Raw genomic sequence first — 11,116 nt, forward strand, 5'->3', positions numbered from 1 at the left:
TGTGGCAAGGGGGCAGCACTGTTAATGGAAAAAAAAATCCTGCAAAAAAAAAGAAAAGAAAATACTTACCTTGCGGTCACGTCAGCTGGCGCTCCGGCTCCCTCCCTTGTCTCCTCCTCCGTGCGGTGCTCGCAGTGAATGTCGGGCGTGATGTCATCACGCCCAACATCCATTGCGGAGCGCAGCACAGAGGAGTCACCCGCGCGAGAAGAACAATCAGCAGCACAGAATTGGAGAAAAGAAGAGAAGAGGACAGGAGAACAAGCCGATTAAAAGGTAAGTTAAGGGGGATATTTTTTCATTATTTCAAGGGACGCTGACCAGTAAATAAAAGTCACCTGGTCCTGGAGCATCATGGACCTTATCTCCCTTCTACATACTTCTACTTGTAATACTAATGGGGCATTATATATTATTCTCTTTGACCCATTATAAGTTGTTATCCCTTAACTAACATAGTGGTGTAATTAGCAAAACAGGTCACAATTTGGGGTCACAGTGAAGTATATGTCAGGTACCGCAGGCCTGGCCAGGGCACCCTGATATACAATGCCTGGCTTAAATGCACTTTATTGATACTGCATCGAAACAATACAAAAAGTGATTATAGTATAATAACTAGAGAGGATTTTTTGAACAGGGCGATTGAAAGGTAAGTATAGGCGGATTGTAAAAAAAAGTGATATATATATATATACATATATATATCTATCACTTTTTTTCTCATATATATATATGTTAACTATGTTTTCTATGGTTTTTTGGATGATCAGCTATTGTTATTGTTAGTGTATCTTATGTGCGGCCCAAACCAACTCGTCGTCTTCCAATGTGGCCCAGGGAAGCTAAAAGGTTGTCCTAGATCAACTTTAAATTTCAGTGTACAAATAAAACTTATCAAGTATTTGTGTGCAATATGAAAAAAAAGCAGACAGTATTTTTCTTATGTGCAAATCAATAAATTAATTTCCCCCTTTGCATTGTGACATGGAATTTGTCCAGGAGAAAACTTACTCTTTTTTTTTGCCTTACTTTTCTTAATGACTCAGCCCATGCTGTCCATTAATTTATACAGAGGTAGCCTAAAAAATCACATATTTGGCAGAGCAAATGTGAACATACAGGACCTCATTTAGGGGTCTATGTGTTAGGGATGTGCACCGGAGACTTTTGAGGTCTCGTGTTTTGTGTTTTGGATCCGGATTTTCATTATTTTTGGGGTTCGGATTTGTCTCGCAAAACACTTGACGAAAGGTCTCGGTTCGGATTTAAGGTTTTGGATTCGGATGTTTTTTGAAAAAAACATAAAAAGTTTAAAAATCAAGTTTTTGGGCTTATTTTCACTCCTACGCTATTATTAACCTCAATAACAAGCATTTCCACTAATTTACAGTGTATTCTGAACACCTCACAATATAGTTATTAGTCCAAAACGTTGCAACGAGGTATCTTTCTTGACTGCGTAGAGGAGTGGGTCACCACAATATATATAATAAGAAAACCATCAACTTGTATGATTCGCACCAATAAATGTACCTGGACTGCGTAGAGGAGTGGGTCACCACAATATATATTAAAAACCCTGAACTTTTATGATTCGCAGCAATAAATGTACCTGGACTGCGTAGAGGAGTGGGTCACCACAATATATATAATAAGAAAACCATCAACTTGTATGATTCGCACCAATAAATGTACCTGGACTGCGTAGAGGAGTGGGTCACCACAATATATATAATAAGAAAACCATCAACTTGTATGATTCGCACCAATAAATGTACCTGGACTGCGTAGAGGAGTGGGTCACCACAATATATATTAAAAACCCTGAACTTGTATGATTCGCACCAATAAATGTACCTGGACTGCGTAGAGGAGTGGGTCACCACAATATCTTAAAAACCCTGAACTTTTATGAATCGCACCAATAAATGTACCTGGACTGCGTAGAGGAGTGGGTCACCACAAGATATATTAAAAACCCTGAACTTTTATGATTCGCACCAATAAATGTACCTGGACTGCGTAGAGGAGTGGGTCACCACAATATCTTAAAAACCCTGAACTTTTATGAATCGCACCAATAAATGTACCTGGACTGCGTAGAGGAGTGGGTTACCACAATATATATTAAAAACCCTGAACTTGTATGATTCGCACCAATAAATGTATCTGGACTGCGTAGAGGAGTGGGTCACCACAATATATAATAAGAAAACCATCAACTTGTATGATTCGCAGCAATAAATGTACCTGGACTGCGTAGAGGAGTGGGTCACCACAATATATATTAAAAACCCTGAACTTGTATGATTCGCACCAATAAATGGACAGTGGGTACAACCGCATTTTTTTAGAGCACTGAGGACACTTGATCGTACTTCTCTGTACATTTTTGGTATCGCCTGCCTAGTGAAGTGGAATCTCGACGGGATTTGGTACCGGGGACACAATACCTCCATCAACCCTCTAAATCCCACTCCACTGATGGCGGACACCGGGCGCACGTCTAACACCAACATTGCAGTTACAGCCGCAGTTATACGCTTTGCAATAGGGTGACTACTATCGTATTTGGTGGTCATGGCAAACGACTGTTGGACGGTCAATTGTTTTGTGAAAGACTTAGCGGTCTTACGACTTCCCCTCTGGGAAGATGACCGACTAACAGCAGCAACAGCAGCAGTGGCAGTAGTAGGCGTACCGCTGCAGGATTCCTCGGATGAATCCCGTATTGAGGAGGACTCAGTCTGGCTGCTGACTTGGGCTGCAGGACTGAATCTGATGGAGATTGTGGAGGAAGTTGACGAGGAGGGTGTTGCTGGTGTGTATCCAACTGGACCACGGGATTTAGGTGTCCCTGTACCGATGAGGGTCCTAGCCCCAGTTCCTGAACTAACCACTGAACTATGAAGGTTATTCAGGTGACGTATAAGGGAGGATGTTCCTAGGTGGGCAAGATCCTTACCCCTGCTTATTTGAGCTTTACATAAGCTACATATGGCCATACATTGGTTGTCTGGATTTGGATAAAAATAACTCCAGACCGAAGAGGTGCATTTTTTGGTCTTCTGACCAGGCATGACAATGGGCTTTTTCATCCCATGGACATCAGCTGTTTCCCCCCCTGGTGCCTCATTTACAATAACCACATCACCATCCTCATCATCAAGTTCCTCCACAGCGCCAGCTACATCATCAATAGGCTCCTCCCGAGCCACCTCTTCCCGTACAGTGATGGGAAGGTCAGGCTTGACAACCACCAACACCCTTGGACTCGCCTTGAGGATTTGTGATAATTTCTCTTTAGAAGGCAGAGTTGTTTGCTGTTTTGTTGCTGACAGCATAACTCTCTTCAATTTTTTGGAGGGGGGGGGGAGGAGGAGGGATAAGATCCGTGGGTGAAGCTGAACCACTAGTCATGAACACGGGCCAGGGCCTAAGCCGTTCCTTGCCACTCCGTGTCGTAAATGGCATATTGGCAACTTTACGTTTCTCCTCAGATGATTTTAAGTTTCTCTTTTTGCTACTTTTTCTTAACTTGGGCTTTTTGGATTTTACATGCCCGGTACTACGAGATTGGGCATCGGGCTTGGAAGACGACGTTGATGGCATTTCATCGTCTATGTCATGACTAGTGGCAGCAGCTTCAGCATTAGGAGGAAGTGGGTCTTGATCTTTCCCTACTTTATCCTCCAAATTTTTGGTCTCCATTATATGTAGCACAAGATACTGCAGAATGTGTGAACTTGGTAATATTGCAGTACCAATGGACTTATACTGCTGGATTGGTTTTGCAAATTTGGTTATAATTACTTTTCTTTTAAATTTTTTATTTTAATATTTTTTATAATTTTTTTTTTTTTTAAAAAAAACTTGGGAATAATGGGGAAATAACTATGCCCTTAGAAGCACAGAGCACAGGACACAGCACCACTGGACTGAACAGGACACAGCACAGGACCCAGCAGCACTACGGAACTCAGCAGGACAGAGCACAGGACACAGCACCACTGGACTGATACTGCAGAATGAGTGAACTTTGTAATATTGCAGTACCACTGGACTTTTACTGCTGAATGTGTGAACTTGGTAATATTGCAGTACCAATGGGCTTATACTGCTGGATTGGTTTTGTAAATTTTGTGGTAATTAAAAAAAAATTAAATTAGTTTTTGGTATTTTTTTTAAATAACTTTTTTTTATTTTTTTAAACACAGGACTGATACTGCAGAACACAGCACAGCACAGCACAGAACTAAACAGCACAGCACAGAACTAAACAGCACAGCACGAGATCTACCAGGACAGAGGACCACCTAACACACCCTCCCTCTACCCTGATCAATGCCCGAGTGAAGATGGCGGCGACTAGCGGGGAATTTATAGGATCCGAGTATCGCGAGATTCGACAACGGGATTATGAGTCAGAGCCTCAGTTTCAGATTTGAATTTGGCGCCAATACCCGGATCTGTCTCGGATCCGACTCGGATCGGCAACGTTCGGGTGGGCTCGGATTTCAGAAATCCGAGTGCGCTCATCTCTACTATGTGTGACCAAATGCAAATGGCTCATGTTAATTCTTGATTCTTATTGCAATGATAAAAGCTTGTCCCGCCAAATAATCTGGCCAGGTCACATATGTACAAATACCAATAGACTGACCCAGGGAAGCTGTAAATAAAGCTGCTCCCACAATTTTTTAATAATAAATTGCATTTAAAATCATACTAGGGGACTTTGGGGTCTGTGCATCAACATGATGTGGTGCCATTAAATATGCATCGCTGCAAATTGCAATGATGCATATTTAAGCACCGCTTGAATGCATTATGCTGGGGCTACTCTGGGAGCTCCAGCGAATTGACCCCTCTTCTGCGATCTAATTTCCCTAAATAACGATAGCCTAGTGCTTCCTATGACAGGAGGACAGGCTGTGCTGTCCACTCTAATGCATTCTGCAAAGCCAGAGAGGCTTCAGCAGAATCCCACAGGAAATGAATGTAACGCCATCCTGAGATGCCGTTAGCTGTCTGCGCAATGCAAAGCTTATAAAAGCTTGATGCATTGCAGTCCCTATATTAATCTATGGGGACTGTGATGCTGCACGGTATTTGCCTCAACGGAGGAGATTTCTGCCATATCTTCTCCATAAGGCATGTAATGCATAGCAAACATACTACATAACATACTAAACAGTCGTTTAAGCATCTTTTAAGTGCCAGATCTGCTTGATGCATGGGGGCCTTAGAGTTGGACATAAGTACAATTCCGCTTTGTTTTATTGCACATGCACGGTGCATTCCAAAGTCCAGTAACTTTAATTTGTGACCCCCTCACTAGTGGATCCAAGGGGAGGGGGTGGGATCGGGGCAACTCCCCCCCCCCAGCAGAGGCTTGCTGTCTGTGGCTGCACAATGTGTGTAGGTCCATTCGGCAGAGACAGGCAGACAGAGAATCCTGCCCGGCTGCTCTGATTGTGTTTTAAACACAATCAAAGTGGTAGTATGCGGCCAATACACTTTAGGCATATCTTAATGCGATTGCAGTTTTACACACTATTTGAGTTGCCCATATTTCAGGATACGTGGCACTTGAAATACACAGATGAGAACTTAATTTTGTGCAACCTTAAATTTCATGTAACGATGCATCCAGAGGAAAGATGTGCCCACTGGGTGTTTTAATTCTGACCCAGTGGTCTACGAGCTGCAGAGCCTTGAATTATAATTTTGACTATGTTTAAAGCCTCTATACCTAGTTGTCCAGGTGGTACTATAATATTGCTGTCACATAAAGCCCTCATTGTTCAAATGTTTTCACAGCTTCTCTCTGTCAACAACTACCGTCTCTCCACAGCTGTCTCTCTCTTTCTCAGTTGTCACTCCATCCCACTGCTCTCTCCAGCTGTCACAGGCTCTGCAGATCTGCGCTCTTCTAAACCGCGCCCCCAGATTAAGATTCCATCACATATTCAATCACACAGGGAACATTTATACAACAGCTGCACTTCAAGAATAAAGATATGTGAGCAAAAATGTTGCAAATTTGTAAAAAATATATTAAATCTAATATATATATATATATAAAAAACAGTTTCTAAAGCTCTGCACTGCAAAAGTCTACTCTGAGAAACCAGCAGAAGAGCACCTAGTTTGCCACCAAGACACATAGATTTGCGGAATAAGAAGTCCACATTTGCAGGTGATCTGCAGTTTGCATTGGCAGGGGTCGGGTGGAGTGAACATCTTTCTAGCAGGGTATGCAGTAGGCCAACACATTTTATAGAGCAGTGCAGAAACAAGATTTCAGTTTGCTGTGCAAAATGATTGAAATGCTATAAATATCAATGGCATTTTTATCGGCGTTCCATCCATACAGAAAGCTGCTCCGCCTTTTTTCCACCCTGCAAGAGGACTGGACTTTTGCAAGTCTGGGGGATTTGGGACTAGATTTTCTAAACTGCAGGCTTGAAAAAGTGGAGATGTTGCCTATAGCCACCAATCAGATTATAGCTGTCATTTTTGTAGAACGAACTAAATAAGTGTTAACTAGAATCTGATTGGGTTCCATAGGCAAAATCTCCACTTTTTCAAACCTGCAGTTTAGTAAATCTATCCCTTAGTGTAGGTCATAGTAATCATCCCACTTGGGTCTCATCTTCCATGGTTTGCAGTGGCTTAGGGCATGCTTCTGGAATAGCCTTGGCCTTTGCTGTACCCAACAGATCTTCTGCGTCAAGGTCTGGTTCTTTATATACATCGGACGCTCTTTCTTTGATGGCATGGTAATTGAGCAGTTGATGTTGAGACACACATAGTAATTGACATATTTCTTCAACCAAGAAAAAAAACAATTTCACTGTTTTTTACTGAATCTGAATACCATTCAGTTTGTGGTGTAAATTTAAGATAGATGATCCCACCTTTGCTACAGTTCCAATTGTTTTGGATTTTTAAAGAGGATTGACAAGGGCTTAATTCTCTACCCTCAAAGTTCAAGTATCTGCACTCAATATATTTATGGATACTAAATTAGCATCCAGAGATCTTATTGTTCAGTACTTCCGAGATTATGTCCTCATATCAAATATTTTGTGGCACCTCGGAATCTTAATATGGTCTTGGAAACCCTAATATTGGATTCTTTTGAACGTTTACGAGATACCTCCATCAAATAGCTTACACTTAAAGTACTGTATCTCCATTAAAGTGCATTATGTGTGTACATTTTTTGCAGCATCATAAATTATACATTATATGGGTGTAATACAATAACTGAACAAGATCAGTAACAGAGAATTATTGTCATATGTACCATGAAGCAGACTGGCCGGTCCTTAGAAAGAATATAAAGATAATACACTGAATTATAGGGTGGTCAGTTTGGGGGGATGGTTGAACCTTAATACCGTTTAAGAGACATGAATAATGAAAACATTTTAATTGCAATATAATTAAGATAAAAATGTTAGGCTCCTAAGAGTTGCATTTAGAACAGTTTTCCTTTTGTGTGTTGCATATAACTGCAGGTTGTAAATTGTTAACCGAAAGGGCAGGAAAGTTTTTTGCATCTTGGAATATCCATTTCAGTAGAACAGCGTGACTCTATGTACAGGTTTCACTATGGCAGATACAACTATTGGTGGAGAGAGAGTGCTGTGGTTTCAGCTTACAACACAAAGGAACGATGAATCAAAGTGCTCTCTGTCTGCAGGATGTGCTGAGGGTCACTACTGGTTTTTTGGATTGTGCTAGTTGACTTGTGCAGATTACATTTTTTTAAAACAATGTTTTTATTGCATTTAGCAATAGTATCATAAAAATACATATCTCAGAACTGGTTATTACGCCAGCATTACATATAAATATATTTCTCACATTATCTAAACTAATCTAATGTATAGGTTGAATGAATAGGTAAAATATACAAAATATATACTTATTAACTGACAGGTAGGGACATGATATAGCCATATTTAGAAGTCCTCACAGTACTGTAGTTCAAAATTCAAGCCACCCAGATTTTGATACAACGTTGCAGGTGTCGAATCTAAATTAGATTGTTCACCTGTAAGTGTCAGTTTATCAGTTATGAGCTCATCAGCCGGAGAGAATTAAATACACTGCATGGTTTGCGTGTACAATTAGCTCTGCTTTATTAGTTACACGTCCATATCTATAGAGCACAAAATCACGTATTACAGAAAACTACGCCCCAAAAGGTTTTAACCACTCATGCTTTCTTTACACAGATCTTGTTACATTCTCTTATTTTCACACAGGAATACTCCCCAGGGGGGAGTTGTTTTATCTCCTGTTCTGCCATATTCAAGGTCATGGGCATACTGCAAACAATGAATAACTCCTACATACTAGCTGTATCTAATCTGTCTTTAAGCTATAAGAGAACAAAATGGCTATAAGGCAACAAGATGGCATTAGCTTAGCAAAATCACATTTCTCACAGGGTATCCTGTATAAATATAACTTAATTTGAAATGTGGTAGTGTAACCATAGTGCCCAGCAGTGGCGGACTATAGTGGGACTGTTGAGATTCCAACACCATCTACCCTTACAAAAGGGGCAAGGGGGCATCTACCCCCTGGGCCAGTCCCTTAGTGGGCTACCTTGGGCTGGGTCACTGGGCTACTTGAATTTGTTTCCTCTAAAATGTTCCTAATAGGCTGCTGAGGCTCGACCCCCGGGCAAATATTTTCCAGCCAGTCCCTGCCCTACATTATCCCATCTGAGCCAGATTGTAGGCAAGGAAAGTGTCTGTGTGGGCTAATATCCTCCTATTGCTCTGTGTGGTTATCTCCCCCTCCTCTTAGGCTTTATGCGCAGCGCATGAATTTACCGAAGTACCGCGCCCAGCTTGGAACAATCCGCCCGATCACACATTCCCTAGCCATGCGGTCACAACCCAGCAGCCTTCTTGGGGCCCAAGAATCCTTTTCGGTGGCCATGAATATATTTGTTTGTAAAATGTTTTAATATAATTGCTAATTGATGTTGGATTTGTCACCAGGGAACTACCACGTTCCCTCAGTCCAGTAATCACTGTATTTGAATGTTGTTTTCTGGTCGATCACCATTTGCAAACCAAGTATGTCTTGCATGGTATAAATCATTTCTGGCATCCTTTGTAAGTAAAAAAACTGCTCGTTTTGCCTCCAAGGGGTAAATGTAATTTACCCCTTGGTAACGGCTTGTAATGGCAAGATTGCCTTTACAAGCCATCGGCGCTTTAAATTTCCCCTGCAAAGTCGCCAATTGCTGGCGACTTGCAGAAATCGTGCTTCATACATTTACCCCCAAAACTGCTTTAGTAGCAGTTTTATAGGGAAAAGCAACAAATTATCTGGGTAGAGTTATTATGCAGAGCTCTGGGAGAGTTTATTTCCCTTACATTCCAAGAACAGAGTTTCATATAAGACATAATATTGGTGCAGATGTGATAAAGTGTGCCAAAATTACCAGACTCATTTCAATAGGAACACATACACCATCCCCTCCGCCAAAGACGCCTGATTCTGAATACCACTAACCTTAAAAGGTAAAATATTGTGATTCAGAGTTATAGAAAAGAGAAAACAAACATAAAAACATATATCAGGTATTAATCCAGACTGTCAGATAGAACAGATTCTATTTTAGAATAATTAAAGGTATAGAATCCCCGGTGAAGGAATCCCAGTGGGGACCCATAACATGTAGGATATAGAAAAAGAAATAAGTCAATTACCAATCATATGTTGTATACATATAAACATGTAATATAATATAAACATTAGTACACAAGAAAAAACATGGTGTTTCAGGTATGAAGTGTCTCTTCCCACTGTTGCTTTCACATTTGAGCCAAACATCAAGAAGCCGGGTGATGCACTCCGTTGACCTGCTAAAAACAAAACAAGGAGGGGAAGAGGGCAGGGGGGGATGGTGGAGGGAAAAAGGGAGGAAGGGAGGAAGGAGAAAGGAGTAGTACGGGGAATGGTATATGACATAGGGTCAAAGCAGAGCTGATAATAAATCGCACATGGTGGTCAGTCAATTGGCTCCATGTTTAGCGATCTTCATAAAAGGCTCAGCAAGAGTTTCCTTTCCCTGTCTGGAAAATGAAACATAGGACAGGCAGTTCAATCTTGCGAGGACATATTTGATTTCTCAGCTTCCTCCCCTTTCAAACAATTGAGCGCGTCATCGGCTGAAAGAAGGTCCTTAAAGTCAGAGCCATAGAATAGTCTTAGACGAGCTGGGTAGAGTAGAGCAAAATTCCGTTTGGCTTTGACCAGATCAGTGCAGATGGGAGAGAAATCGCGACGGGCTTTTGTCACCTCTGCGGAATAGTCTTGAAACAAACGTAGGCGATGTATATCCCGCTATAGGTTTTTTTTTACCTTTTTTGAAGCTGTCCAGATGTCTACTTTTTGGACGTAATTAAGACAGCGGAATATCACAGTCCGGGGTCTTCCTGAGTCAGAATCTTTGTACGGACCCAACCTGTGAGCACGTTCGATGATTATTGGATAGTTGTCAGTTGGCATTTGAAGCAATATTGGCAAGGTGGTAGATAAAAACTGAGTGAGAGATGAACCTTTTACTGATTACGGTAATCGACTGCAGACGACTGTAGCTTCAATTGTGCCACTTCATAAAAATTTTCACTGATTTGTTGTTCATTCACAAGAACTTGTTGTGAAGTTTGTAGTAGCTGAGCCTTCAGGTCTTGTATTGCTGAAGTAAACTTGGAAGCTTGTTCCTGTAACATAGGTTCCATCGTTTCCTATATAGCTTTAACAACATCTAGATACGAGATAGGAGTCGTGTATGTATCAGATGCTGGAGAATTTTAAGAATTATCACTTGGGTCATTAAGTAGAAGTTTCTCTGTGATAGCAGCAATGGTCCTTCTCTGATTTTTCCCCTTTTGTTCATTGAGGTTTACCAGAGGATTGTGAGTTGACATTTTTCCATTGTGCTTTACAATTGTGCACAGTAGAAGATTGTCACGGGCACTAGGAGGCTTTACCAGGTAGGTGCAGCGCACTGTAGGTAGGCCAGCAAAGATGACAAATACTCAGGAAGCAGTAGTATATTGAATAGAACAGC

This window comes from Mixophyes fleayi, chromosome 4 (genome assembly GCF_038048845.1).
Source record: "Mixophyes fleayi isolate aMixFle1 chromosome 4, aMixFle1.hap1, whole genome shotgun sequence".
In the NCBI taxonomy this organism is placed as follows: Eukaryota; Metazoa; Chordata; class Amphibia; order Anura; family Limnodynastidae; genus Mixophyes; species Mixophyes fleayi.